Source organism: Vulpes lagopus, chromosome 1 (genome assembly GCF_018345385.1).
Source record: "Vulpes lagopus strain Blue_001 chromosome 1, ASM1834538v1, whole genome shotgun sequence".
Lineage (NCBI taxonomy): Eukaryota > Metazoa > Chordata > Mammalia > Carnivora > Canidae > Vulpes > Vulpes lagopus.
The window spans coordinates 62,873,050-62,886,382 of record NC_054824.1 but is presented as its reverse complement, the minus strand read 5'-3'; the positions used below and the strand labels follow the sequence as shown (position 1 = coordinate 62,886,382).

At 56.9% G+C, this 13,333-nt stretch overlaps 1 protein-coding gene across 7 annotated transcripts in view; it reads left to right on the top strand.

Moving 5' to 3' along the window:
- Positions 1-1,593: 1,593 nt before the first annotated feature.
- The window catches only part of FOXP4 (forkhead box P4), a 53,525-nt gene continuing 41,785 nt past the window's right edge, over positions 1,594-13,333 (top strand). For 3 of the 7 annotated variants that reach the window (XM_041762132.1, XM_041762150.1, XM_041762119.1), the window contains exon 1: positions 1,594-1,847. The gene's annotated coding sequence lies outside the window, so the exon portion shown is untranslated. Of the gene's footprint in view, positions 1,848-9,858; positions 9,923-13,333 lie in introns of all 7 variants that reach the window. The other 4 variants (XM_041762125.1, XM_041762141.1, XM_041762166.1 and 1 more) reach the window with 4 other exon arrangements.

Sequence of the window (13,333 nt, the reverse complement as noted above, 5' to 3'; positions counted from 1 at the left end):
CACCCAATGGGACAAAAACAGGATCAGGACCTGGACGGGTGTCACTAACCTTACAACAACTTCTGAGGTTAATATCCCTACCTGCAGAAAAGGGATATTATAATTGATGAACCACCCCAAAAGGAGCCTCCTCTCCTAGGTTCCTTTTCTTCCAAGCGCCTTTGGAAAGACCCTCTCTTCCAAGAGACCCTTCTCTCTCTCCCCAGGCGACAGGACTGACTCACCCCAAGCATCTGCAGCTCACACTCCACAGAGGCATCAAAGATCACCTGCCTCAGGTGATCTGGGCCAGGAAAGCAGGGCCCTCCCTTGGTCATGGGCACTCCTTGAAGATCTCTGGGGCGTCTTTCACCTCTCCCCACCCGCAACACAGAGAGACAGGAGATGTTTTGGGAGTGGAGGATTTATTCAGATTTCCACGGGTGTCTGGGTGGGGCATCTGCTACCAGCTTACTCCTGGCCGGGGCACTCGGGCCTTTTCCCATCCGGACTCCCCGCCCCCCCCATCCAACCCCCTCCCCCAACCTCCGCCCCCACCCTAACCCAACACGCGCCACCGCCACCACCACCATCCCTCCGAGCCCCCAGGCAAAGACACTGAGTTTTGTTTGCAATCTAATTTGTCCGGATAATCGCCTCGATTTTGCACTTCGCTTTGCCCGCGTGTATCCGGCTTTGGGCCCCTTCTTCACCGGTTAGCACAGCACTTTCTGGGAAATTCCCCTTCCGGAAAGGGAGTCAGCGCGCGCCCGGGGTGAGCGTTCACAATGCCCCGAAGGAGCCTCCCCACCCCCCACCCCCGGCTCCCGGAGCTCACCGCCAGCCCCCACGCGGCCGGGAGCGGGAGGCAGGCGAGGAAGGACTCCGGCCGGGCACCGGCTCCGGGATCAGGGCCCCGGCCCCTCCCCGCGCCGAGCGCAGCCGGCCGGGAGCCAGTGAAGCGGTGGGAGCGGGCCTCCGCCGCACCTCCAGACTCCGGGGAAAGCTGGGGTTTGCACGGCGCCGCAGGACTCGCGGGGGCAGGCAGAGGCCGGGGGCCCCTCCACCTCCCGCCCTTTCCAGGCCCGCCGCCCCGCGTCTCCTCCCCTAGTCCCCACTGCTTCCCCTGAAGTTCGGCCCACGTGGTTGGTCCTCGCTGGCTCGCGGCGGCGGCGGCGGCGGCGGCGGCGGCCAGGCCGGGCCGGGCGAAAGCGGCTGCACCTGCTTTAGGCGAATTATGGTAGCGCTAGAAGTTGGTCTCCCCTCCCTCCGCCGCTCGCTCGCTCCCTCCTCCCGGGCTCCCGGCGCGCTCCCTCCTTCCCCTCCAGCCCGCGTCCCCCGCCCCCTCCCGCCCCGCCCGCGCGCCGCCCGCTCGCAGCCACTCGCAGCCCGGGCTCAGTCGCAGCCCCTCGGAGTCCGGAGCCGGCCGCCCCTGCGGACCGGACAGCGCGGCCGCCGCCGGGACGGAGCCCCCGGCCCGCGAGGAGGGCGCGGCGCGGGCGGCGGCGGCGCGGCGGGGAGGAGCCCGGGCCGGAACCAGGGCTGGGCCGGGGGCGGGGACGCCGGGGTCCCGGAGCCCGGGAGCCGGAGCGGGCGGGCGAGCGGCGCGGAGGACCGGGAAGGAGGAGCGCCGCCGGAGCGAGCCGAGCCGCCCGCCAAGTGCGATGCCCCGGCGGGGCTAGGGCGCGCGGCGGCCGGCGCGGCGCGGCGCGGCGCGGAGGGAGGACGCCCGGGAGCGGCGCGGCGCCGGGCGGCGCGGAGGGGCAGCCCCAGCGGGCGGCGGCGGGCCCGGGCTGCGACCCGAGCGAGCCCCATGCCCCGCGCGGGCTGACGGGCCGGAGCCCGCACGGAGCGGCCGGGCCGGACAGGTAGGTGGCGGGCCGAGCCCGGGGACGCGGGTGGGGGCTGGGCCGGCGACCAGACCAACTCCCTAGCTCGCGCACTCTCTCGCCCGCTCGCTGGCTCACTTTGTGTTTGCAAACTGCCCGCCGGAGACGCGCTGGGCGCCGGGAGGAGCCGGGCCCAGGCCGGCGCACTTTGTTCCAGCCGGGGCCGGCTGCGGCGCCCTGACCCCGCGCCGCCACCACACCCCGCCCCCGGCCTGGGCCCCCGCGGCCCGGAGCCGCCTTGGGAACAGGTGGGGGCAGCGGCGGGGCGGCGGGAGGTGGGGGCAGCCGGAGGTCGGCGAGGCGGGGTGGGGGGGCCTGGGAAGGCCACTGAGGCCCGCCCTTCCCCCAGGACCTGGCCCCGCCCCCTCCCGGCCTGGCCGCGGGGAGTGGGGTGTAAGGGGCGCGACCCCCCCACCCCCCGGCCCCCGCCGGAGTCGAACAAAGAGTAGTTCCCGGCCCGGACTTTGCTGAGCTGGGGAGGGAAGTGGTGGCGCGAGCTCCCCCAACCCAACCCGGGTCTGTCCAGGATTCCCCGAGACGCGCCCCGGAGGCAGATGGGGGTGGGGGGTGGGCCGCGATCGCACCGCCCAGTAGCCTCGGGTGAGAAGGGGACTCGTTTCGCTGGGCTCGCACCTTGGAGGTGCCGGGGCCAGGCAACCCCTTTCCCCCCATCGCTTCGCTCGGCCAGCTCCGAGATGGAGCGGAAAACTTCTTGGGGACTTGGGAGCGTCTGGAAACGGCCCCTGTGATTTTGTGCGCCTGTGCTGGAGGGCGGGGGACCGACCCGGCGATACCTTTCTCCACCCCTGCCCCCACCCGTCTCACCGCGTTGGGGCTGGAAAGGGAGCGCGGCCGCAGGGCTCCGACGCCCCCCCCCCCCAGGGAAGAGGGTTCCCGAGTGACCAAGCAGGACACCCCCCCTCAGACTGACGACCCCAGTGTCTCCTCCGGACTGCCCGTCACGGACACCTCTGTGACCCGCGGTCACCCCGGCGGTGCTCCGGCCTGGCGCTCCCGGTCAACGCCGAACTAACTTGGGGCTGAGCCCAGGCAAAGCCTGTGGCGCCAGGAAGCGGGGCGCTCCGAGCGACCCGGGTCCCGGCCTCCCCGGCAAAGGACCATGCGATTTCGCGGGACGCGGATTCTGAGACAGAGGCCCTAAGGGCTGCGGATTCCTTCCTACAACTGGGGCGACCTCGTGAACACGTCCGCGTCCCTCCCGGACCCTCCAGGCTAGGGGAAGGTGATATGGGAATACGGACACCCAGAGCCTATAGAGCGCCCAGCTCATCCCTTTGCACTCCGGCTTCTCTTGCCAACCCCCGCCTGGAGGATTTCCTCGCTCACTCGGCGTCCGGGGTTTAAGGCGTCTGGAGATCACCGCGTGTCTCGCACCCCAGCACCGGGTCGTCCTACGGATTGGCCTGGCCGCGGAGCCTGGAGCAGGGGCTCAGGTGGGAGGATGAAAGAGCAAACCCGAGTCTGAAGCTGTCATCCCTGCAGTTCCTGAGAACACCCGGGAGCATTTTGGCCCATGCGGGTTTTTTCCTTGAACTTCAGCATCTTCATCCCTCGTTTTAAAGCACTGCCTGGATTGTCCCAGGGCGAACTGTGCTGGGTCTGGGATTGCAGGGCCCGGGAGTGAAGCATGAGATGTGGCGGGGGTTGGAGCCGGAGACGGACAGGGTGCCACCATCTCCCACGCAGAGGGAAGGAGCGGCCGGAGCGTCTACACGGCCTGTAGCCGCGGAAGGGTCTGACCACAGCCCCATCGGAGAAGGCAGTGGGTAACCAGACTGGAACACGGAGAGTCTGAACCCAGAAACTCACTTTCAGCAGAGATCCCGAACTGGAAGCGCCCCGGGGCTGGGCATTTCAAGCCCCTGACTCCTGGTGAGCCAGCGGGTGGTCTCAGGGGCCGGAAGGGCAGGGATGCCAGCATCTCAGATGCCCTGAGAGACACTCGCTTCAGACAGTCCCTGCCCCAGATGATCTCCACGAACCCCATGCAACCGGGAAGAAAACTGCTCTGGGGATGGGAAGTCTGCAGGCTTGTTTTGTTTTGTTTTCAACTTGAGAAACTTTGTCTTGCCTGGGTTCTGGGGTGCCCTGACACCTGGCAGGCTGGAGGGAGGGCCCCGAGACTGTTGTAGGCACCTGGACGACTTGCTTTCTCTGACTACTTTAGATTTGAGCCTCTCAAAAGCAAGGGGTATGCCAGGGTGGGAGGTTGGGGGGCCCTCCTTATCCGGTGTTGCTCCCACTCTTTTCAGCCGGGCAAGGTAGCATGGGGGAGGAAGTGGTGTTGTGGGGGCCCAATCCCCCCAAACATACCCAGGACCCCCAGGAAGTTGGGAATCTCTTCTCCCAGACCCTCCAGCCACTACTTTACTCTGGTCCCAGCCTCAGCACTGAGTTAGGGGAGAGACCATGGGAAGCTTCTCTCTTGGCACTAAGCCGTTGAGTCTCTGGGTGGGGTTTTCTCTCCTTCTCCCAGTCCTGGGCAGAATTCCCAGGAGTTACAGAGTTGGGGAACCCCTGAGCCCTGGGGAGAGAAAGGCTTGATACCAATGCTGGGGAATGCCAGGGGTAAGGCAGGTTGGGCCCAGCCTGACACAGGACCTGCCTTTGTCCCTTTCTATGCAGGTACTCTGCTCACACCTAGACACTGATACATCCCCCCCCCCCCCCAACCCCTTTCCTCTGCTGTGGGCCAGAAACTTCCTTTCTGGCTGCTAGCAGGTAGGTCCCTTCTCGCCAGGAATGTGCATATCCTGCTGGGCCCCTACTCCAAACACACCTCTTCCTTAGGGGGAAGAAAGCAGGGGGGATGTGCTGGGAGGGGGGGTGGGGGGTTTCCTTTGATGTAGTAATTCCCCCCAAGTGTTTGCTGAGCCCCTGGTCTGTCTGGGCAGGTCCCAGGCTGGGCACTAGAGAGCGTGAACAAGAAGGCTGGGTCTGCTCTCTGATGCTCCTTTTGCTGGGGTAGGAGGGACAGACAGGGAGGCTACTGCGTCAAGGAGAGGAGAATGAGAGCAGGGTGTCTGTTTCAGAGGAGAGGTGTGAGGCGCAAAGGGAAGGGAGGGTCATCTCCAGAGGACTCCCCCGCCCTGCCACACCTGGCATGGCTGCACCCTTCTTCCCCCACATCCTAGCCGATCACTGTGCTCCCCCCGTCCCCCCCCCCACCTTGGTGGTTTGCCTATCTTTCCAGCTGAAATGCAAGCCCCTCCGCATCTGTCCCTGGCACAATGACTTGACTTTCCTAATAACCCAAACTGTGCAAAATAATAATTTCTTCTATCCGGGGAGATCCATACAGTGTCCCTTCACAGTCTTACAGCTCTCCCAGCTTCCCCAGACGAAGGCCAGGTGGGTGCTACTTTTGACAGGATTCCATTGGCTGAAATGGTTTCCTTGGACTTGGTTCCAGAACTCCAGAGCCCAAGGCAAGGAACACCAGCCTGGCCAGGGCAGAACATGGGTCACAGTGGAAGAGACTTTGGAACCTGACCACCGGCAGTGATGGGACTCTAGGGAACTTATTAAGCTCTTGGAACCTCAGTTTTCCCATGTTGTAAAGTGGGTCGATAATGCTCACCTTAGAAAGTCCGTTTGGGAGTTGAGTGGGAGCTTGTATGTGAAGTCCCTAGCACGGAGCCTGGCACATACTAGTGCTGACCAAGGAGTGGTTTGTATTATTCGACTTCCAGCGTTGCCAGCACGCACGTTGGACTGAATACTGGAAATGTTTGTGTTTTAACCTCCATTTCACGGGCTTGGAAAAGGAAGCCTAAAGAGAAGAAGCAACTTGGCTGGGGTTACCAGCTAGTGAGTGGTACAGCTGAGACTAAAATGCAGGGCTCCTAACTCCCAGTGCAACCAGTAGGGCCTGAGCCTCGCTGTGGGGAAGGGAGAGAGGAGGGGATGAGAGGGTCTGTCAACCCAATCCCCCTCCACCACACCCTCCTTTACAAACTCAGGCCTGGGCTGCCCCTTTGCTGTCCACTGAGAAGGCTCAGTTTTCTCCTCCTGCCTTCCCATTAAGGGGGGGTCTAGGTTCAGAACCTGGCATTTCCCACCTGCATACCACCCTAGAAGGATCCAGACGTATGTTACCCCACCATCACCACTTGTGATGGTGCTTGTGAAGACAAAAATGCGAGGAATAATTCACCTCTCTCCAAAAAGGGAAACTTCTGGGGTTTGGAACGCTAGCCTATACCATCTTATGGAAGACAAGTCTTAGATCAATTGGAGACCTACCTGTGGATGGATCACTTCAAAGAAGAAGAAAAAAAAAACTTCAGCCTAAAGTTCCTGGCTTTTTCAGCATTGCCTTCCTGGATTGGCCATGGGAACACACACCTTCTTCACCTGCTGCCAGCCCCACCCTGCTGGCATCACAGCAGGAGCCCTGTTACTCCAAGCCTTGTGGCTGCCCATGCAGGGGTTTGGTGAAATGGGACTCAGTGGGCCCCTCAGAGAGACTGGACTCAGAGCACGCCTGCCTGAGCTAGACATCAAGAACTCCTAGCACAAGAAGTGCACATCTGGACAGGGCCACAGGATGTTGGGCTGTGGGAGTCAAAGTGCCCTGTGCCTTGAGGGGGCCTGGTCCTGATGGATGTCCTTCCTTCCCTTGATTCCTATCCCAGGACTACTCCTTTCCGGGTCTTTGCCGGGCTGTCCCTCTAGTGCAACCCTGCACCTTCTCCCCACCCTGGCCAGAGCCATGCCACCTGTGCCCAGAATACCAGTAGCTCTGCTGACCTCACGGTTCCCAATCCTCTGCCCAACTGGAGCCTCCAGAGCTGGGACCTGAGGGCCATCAGGCTTATTGGTAGTCCTGGACCAAGGTAAATGGCATTTTCTCTCCCACTCCAAACTGATTCTGATGGAACCTGACCTGGGCTGCCGTGCAAATGGGGTAGGGGTGAGGAGGACGAGCTGGTGGGCTTTCCTCAGAGTGGAGTGTGTGCACAATACTAACCCTTGGCATTTGTTCAAGGTAGTCAGGGTCAGCAGGTGGAAGTTACCTCGAATTCTCACCAGTAGCAAAGGAGGGACAGATGGTGGCGACTTAAGGGCAGGGTAACTCAGGGGATGGAGACCAGGAGGAGGACTGTGGAGCACTTAATGGGTGCAGTGGCAAGCATGAGGGTTGAGGGGAAGAGGTTTTATAAGAGGTGACTCCATTGCAACTTGGAAAATTAGGAGTGGAGCAAGTGCCCCAGGGCTGATCTTTCAGATAGGGTCTGGGGACTGGTCCTGATGCTCCCCAGGGGCAAGAGGATGCCTCTGCTGACCTGGGAGGGCCTTCATGAGGCCTGTGCTGTGTGAAGGAAAAGTGGGAGTTGGGGGAACGAAGGGGCTCCCCTTCTTGTTTCTTCCAGCCGATGAGCTCCCTCAGATTAGGCTCCGCAGCCTGGAGCCCACACGTCCAGGAGACCCAGGCTGAAAGAAATTGGTCCAAAAAAGGGTAGCAGTGCACTTCCTCCTTTCCTTCAGGGCTTCCCCAGGCAGATGCACATTGGCACCCTGCAAAGAAGGGTGTGCATAGCTGGGGAGAATCTGAAAGAGACACTGAATGGCAGGATTTGCAGGAGACCCAGGGAGTGGCTGCAGCTGTAAACACTGAAGGAGCAAAGCTCTGAGTGTGGAGAAGCTCCCTATCTTCTCAAGGCTTCTGCATCGCTGGATCATTGGAGCAGGAGGCGCTTGTGAAAGTTGGATCTTGCTAAGGATGCAGAGTTGGTCCACTTGGGAGAACCCCTCCTTTAGGAAGCCTCCGGGATTTCCCCTGGAGAGCCAGTGCTACTGGTCTCCCCATCCAGCTCCGCGCCCTTGCTCTGGGTTGCTTGCCCCACCAGCATTTCCCTGAGCCTCTGCAAGCGCATCAGTGCAAGTTGCTGGAAGTTCCTTAATCTCTGAGCTCCGGCGTGCAACACCTGACCGGAGTACCAGTACCGAGAAAGAGCCTGGGGCACGGGACCCCCTCCACTCCAGTGCCTGGGGAGTCGAGGGAATTTTGGAAGAGGGGGCTGCTGGTGTTTGAGGTGGGGGGGGTGTGCCTTCTCCCTGTGAACTGCACTCCTCTCTTTGGGGGATGACTTAACAGATCTGGGTGGTAAACAAGGTCTGGATTCCCGGAGAGGGTCACCGGATAGCACACTGCTACCAACTTCCTAATGCCGGGGAGACCTTAGGCATGCCCACTTCTCTCTCTCGGCAAAGGTGTTCCTAACTGCAGGTTGACTTGGGAACCCCCCCCCCCCCCACAGCCTCTTCTGCTGGGCTACCTCTGGCCGGAACTGCGGGTCGGGCTTGGGGGGAGGGAAGGAGGACACCGCCAGGTCCCGGCGCACTCCCCTTGTTCAAGGCGGTGGGCCGGGCCTCCCCTCACCCTCCCGAAAGGGGCGCCGTGGAGTGGGGGGCAGGCGACCCCGCACGCACAGGCTGGGCTCCTCCTTCCCAATTAGGCAGCGGAGCCTGATTAAAAGGGGGTGCTGCCCCCCCTTGCTTGATCTCCATCGACGAGATTTCCCTTCATCAGAATCTCACATCCTCCAGAAATTAATTTGATGCCTCTTGTTATCAATTAATTGAATCTCATTGGGAGAGAGAGCTCAGTGAGGCGGGCTGCAGCTTGGCCCTTGTGTGCCTCCGTGCTGCCCTCCCCCCTCACATCAGGATGGCGTAACCCCCTCCCCATTTCTCTGTTTCTGCCTTGCCTTTCATTTTACCTATTTTCTAAAACAAAACCACCCTCATGAACGCTTTTGCCTTTTGCCGGGTTTGGCTTGGATGGGTACCCTCCCTGGGCACCTCCTGGGATTCACCCTTTCTGAGCTGGGGTGGGGGTGGGGGCAATAGGGACTTGTTCTCCCCTGGGCCCTGTTCCATCCTTCCTTAAACCAACAGAACCTCACCCTTGGGGGATTTGGCCCTGACCCTGAGGCTGTGTACTCCAGGGGCTGCTGGTGAGAAACTTGGGAGAGGCCCCCGGGGAGAGCTAGGGACAGACTCCAAAGAGCCTCTTCCACAAGATACACACACCCTAGTTGGAGGAGGGGACCTTGGAGGGCCAGGCTGGAGGCCTGCCTGTCAGCCCTCAGGATTTTGTTCTGGTGAAAGTTTCATATTTTTTAGAAGAGGCCTTTAGGAGCTGTTGCCCCAGCCGGGGGCTGATCTGCTCAATGAAGGGGCAGAGGGCACAGATGTGTGGTACCTCCTGGCTGCCCGAGAGCTAAGTTGGGCCTCTGCAGGAATAAGAAGGTAAATGGAAGATGAAGGAGGAAAGTTCTAGAAGTTGTCCCAATCTGGGAGGAGGTTGTGGCAGGTACAAAGTACAATAAGTGGTCACCAGACCCTGACTGAGGATCTCTGCCTTGCCATTTCACATGCCTTCCCTGTTCTGATCCTCACAACAGCCCGGAGAGATTCTCCAGGCGATGATATAGACATATCTCAACTCTCAGTTGATGGGTGAGGGGCCTGGAGAGGTAGTGCAATGGCCCTGAGGCCACACAGTTAACTGGAACCTGCTTCTCTGGAATGCTGGCCATAAGGGCTGAGCCACTAACTGACCAACTTCACCCCTTAGGAGTCTTGTTGACTCACACAAAGCTTATTACAAGGGTACATTTCACACAAATATCCCCACTTTGGCTTCTTGTGAAAAACTAAAACCCTGTCAACACTCAGCCTGCATTTGGTAAGGGCAGGCTGGGATTGATGCCCTGCACTTCTCACCTGGCCTCCTAGGTGACCAGCCTGGCCCCTGAAGGCATTGTGGTTAGTAATTCTGTCTTGGAGATTTTACTTATCCTCAATATTCTTCAAGGAAGAGCTAGGAGAAGGGGAGGTGGTCTGAGAGACTCTGCAAGGTCTTAACTAGAGCCAGAGAAGACCTCTAAGGACACCCTGACCCCAGCTGAATTCTGTTCAGAACTGACGGTGGTGTTTTTCCTGTTTTTGACCACGGAAGGAATTATAGGGCCTTGTGTCACCAGGAGTCTGTTCCAAGCTGAAACCAGGTCATCCCTGCCCAGGTGAGCCCGACTGTGAAAGTCATCATCACTTGTCCCCCAAACTTACTTTTTGTGGGGGGGAGTGGGGAGACTTTCTTCCAAGAATGGAACCTCAGGTGGCGACAAGAGAATTGGATATAAGTCACTTTTCTGGAACTCATTTTGTAACAGGGAAAGAGAGGCGGAGGGGGGGGGATGCTGAATCTTGCATATCTGGATGTGGATGTATTTCTGATGCCCCTTGAGTTGGTACCCAAGATGCCTGTAAATATTACACCTAAATATCATCAGGGGAGACAGAGAGGGCCCAGGGCAGGTCAGGAGCAGGTTGGGCGTGAAGCAGTTAGGCCCCCAGGAAGGGCCAGACCAAGTGATGTGTCCCAGGCTGACTGGAGTCCCTCCTTTGCTCACGGGAGCCCCCTGGTGCCAAGGGCACTACCGGAACCAAGCTCCAGATGGCCATTCAGGCCTTGGATGAGTTGCCCCCACCCCAAACCAGCAGGCCCCCCCACGAAAGACGTCACTATTTAATTAGCCATCTCTGATTAACCAAACTTGGCATTCGGCTTCTCTTGCCCTCATCTTTCCCAGCTCCGAATCAATGGCTTTGATATGCTAATTAGGGAGTAATTTAATTTCAAAAGGCCGCAATTAACAAGGGTGTTGTGGACATGCTGTAGTTAAGCGGAGTAATCTAATTTGCATTAGTAACAAGCAGGGACTAATTAGAAGCTTAATTAGACACTTAGATGGCTCTTATGTTTACTTTCTTAATGAGATGGAGTGGGATCTTTGGTTCTCTTTTTTTCTTTCTTTCTTTCTTTTCTTTCTTTCTTTCTTTCTTTCTTTCTTTCTTTCTTTCTTTCTTTTTTTATTGATTCTTCCTCTTGGTGTGGTTCTAGGATGGAGTGCTAGGGCCTGGTGGGAGCATTTTAGGGCCAGAGCCAGTGGAAAGTAAACTGTGGCTGGGGGCAGTGGTGACGAAAGGTTCAGACTCCAGGGAGAGCTGAAGGCAGAGGCTCAACCGCTTCCCAGAGTGACCACCCTTTAGGCCTCACCACCTCTGAGGTGGGATTCAGGAGAAGAGCACTGATTTGGGAATGGGAAGAGCTGTTAGAGTTCCAGTTCAGCTCACCCTCCTTGCAGCCAGGTGACTTTGTCAGGTCAGTAGGCATCTTCAAAGTGTGGCTCCTTCATCTGTCAAATGAATGCCAGGTTGTGTGCAGAAGAGGGGACAGGGTATGGGAAGGGACTTTCAAGGACTCTATGAGTGGAATGGTTGTTATTAAAATAAAATATAGTCACAAATTGTGTGCCCAGGCTTCACTTCCTTGTGACTCCGCTTAGAAGTCACCTCCTACTGGAAGAGCCTTCCCAGAGTATCCCCATTCCCTCTAGGCACCCATAGCCAGCACCTCACCCCTACAGTGTCAATTTCATGTAACATTTGGAAAGTTGGGCGATATATATAGATCAGAGGTTCTCAACCCTGGCTACAATTGAAGCTTAAGGTATTTATTTATTTGAGAGAGAAAGAAATAGCATAGGCAGGGGGAGGGGCAGAGGGGGAAGGAGAAGTAGAATCCCTACTGAGCAGGGAGCCTGATGTGGGGCTCAATCCCAGGACCTCCAGAACATGACCTGAACCGAAGGCAGATGCTTAACCAACTGAGCCACCCAGGCGCCCTCTGCAATTGAAGTTTAGAATGCTTGGAAAATATTTTTAAATGATCCATGCCCGGCCCCACTCCCCAGAATCGCAATTTATTTGATGCAGGGTGGAGCCTAGGTATTGGGTATTTTTCTTAATGCTGTGTTTGCCTGGGTGTGTCTCTTTTTCTTCTACCAACTTGTAAGCCCCACAAAAGCAAAGGCTGTGTTTTATTCCCTCCATATGCCCAGACCCCAGTACCTACTGTGTTCAGTATTAGTTGCAGGCAGAGGACCACCAGCCAGCTGTGTACCCTGTAAACTCACCCAGATTTGACAGGATCTGTAAGTGTTGTTTTTTGAATGCCTTATGCAGGATCCGAGAATCTTCTGGAATCAGACCTGAGGAGGAGGGAGGGAAAATGCTAAAAAGGTGAGGGGTACTTGAGTCCTCCAGGAGATGTGTGCATTGCCAGAGGGAGGATAAAGTTGGTACAAATTTTATGGATATCAATTAGGGAATAAATATATTGACAGCCTTAAAAATACATAGTTCCACCTAAACACGTTTCCTAAGCTAGTAGTTAGAAACATCGAATGTTCCGTTAGCAAAAGGGTGTTTATTGCAGCGTCATAGTAAAAAAATAGGTAATAGTCTGGATGTCCAACTCTAGGGGATTGGCTCAATAAATTCTGGAACATGCAGCCCATTGGAGCAACAATGTGACCACTAAAAACTGTTGCTTAAAATATTTGCTGTCATGTGGAAATGGTTATGATAGTAAGTGGTGAGTGGAAAAATAGGAAAATTCAAACCATGTACAGATTATGACCCCAATTTCACTTTTTAAATGTTTATATGCCAAAGAGAGTGAAAATGAACTGACTGGAAGGGGTGGATCCCAAAAGGCTAGCTCTCTGGGTGGCACGATTATGGGTACCAGTTTTTTCTTTATACTTTTTTTCTCTTTAAAATTTTCTACCAAGGTGTCTAATGCTTTTAAGATTAAAAACTAAAGTTATTTGAAATTCAGGAGAGAACGTGAAGCAGCACGGATGGTGGCTCATCTCCCAAGTCAGAGGCTTCTTGCCTTCTGTTAGAGAGGCAGGCCCTCACCCTGACTCTTGTACAACGTTCCTCGAGCTCTGAAGTTTTGTGCTGAGAGGTCTTGAATGGTCTCTGACATTGGGGTATGTGGCTGTTGGTGTGTCATTTAGGGAGAATCTTGGGCAGGAATCAGAGTACAGAGGGAAGCCTGGGGTGCCCCAAAGTATGGGGATAACAGGGGCTTGGAGAGGGATTACTTTATCTGGAACTCAAGAGAGCCCCATCTTCTTAGGGAAAGACACCCTTGGCCTAATCAGAAAGCCCGGTGATGACGTGACTCACATCACTTTGCTCTGGTTTGGAGACCCATTTTGGAGCCATAGAGACATATTCTAAGCCATGGGCCCTATTCTCACTTTCCTCAAATGCTGAACCACGGGCTGTAATAAGGGGATAGGATCATAAACCATAGCCCACTCAGAATTGAGTTGCAGCAGGACTTTCTGGGCCCCCATACTTACTTAACTATCCTTTTCTGAATGCCTTCTTCATGGAGTGGATTTTATTTGATATCACAGCAACCCTGAAAGGAAGGTTTATTGGCATTAGCCTCATATGACAAATAAGGAAACCGAGGCTCACACGGATGACCTCACTGCTCTTATTACAAAGATAATGAGAGACCAGAAAATGGTCAGCAGGTAGATGGCAAATGAGTGGCTATCTACAGAAGG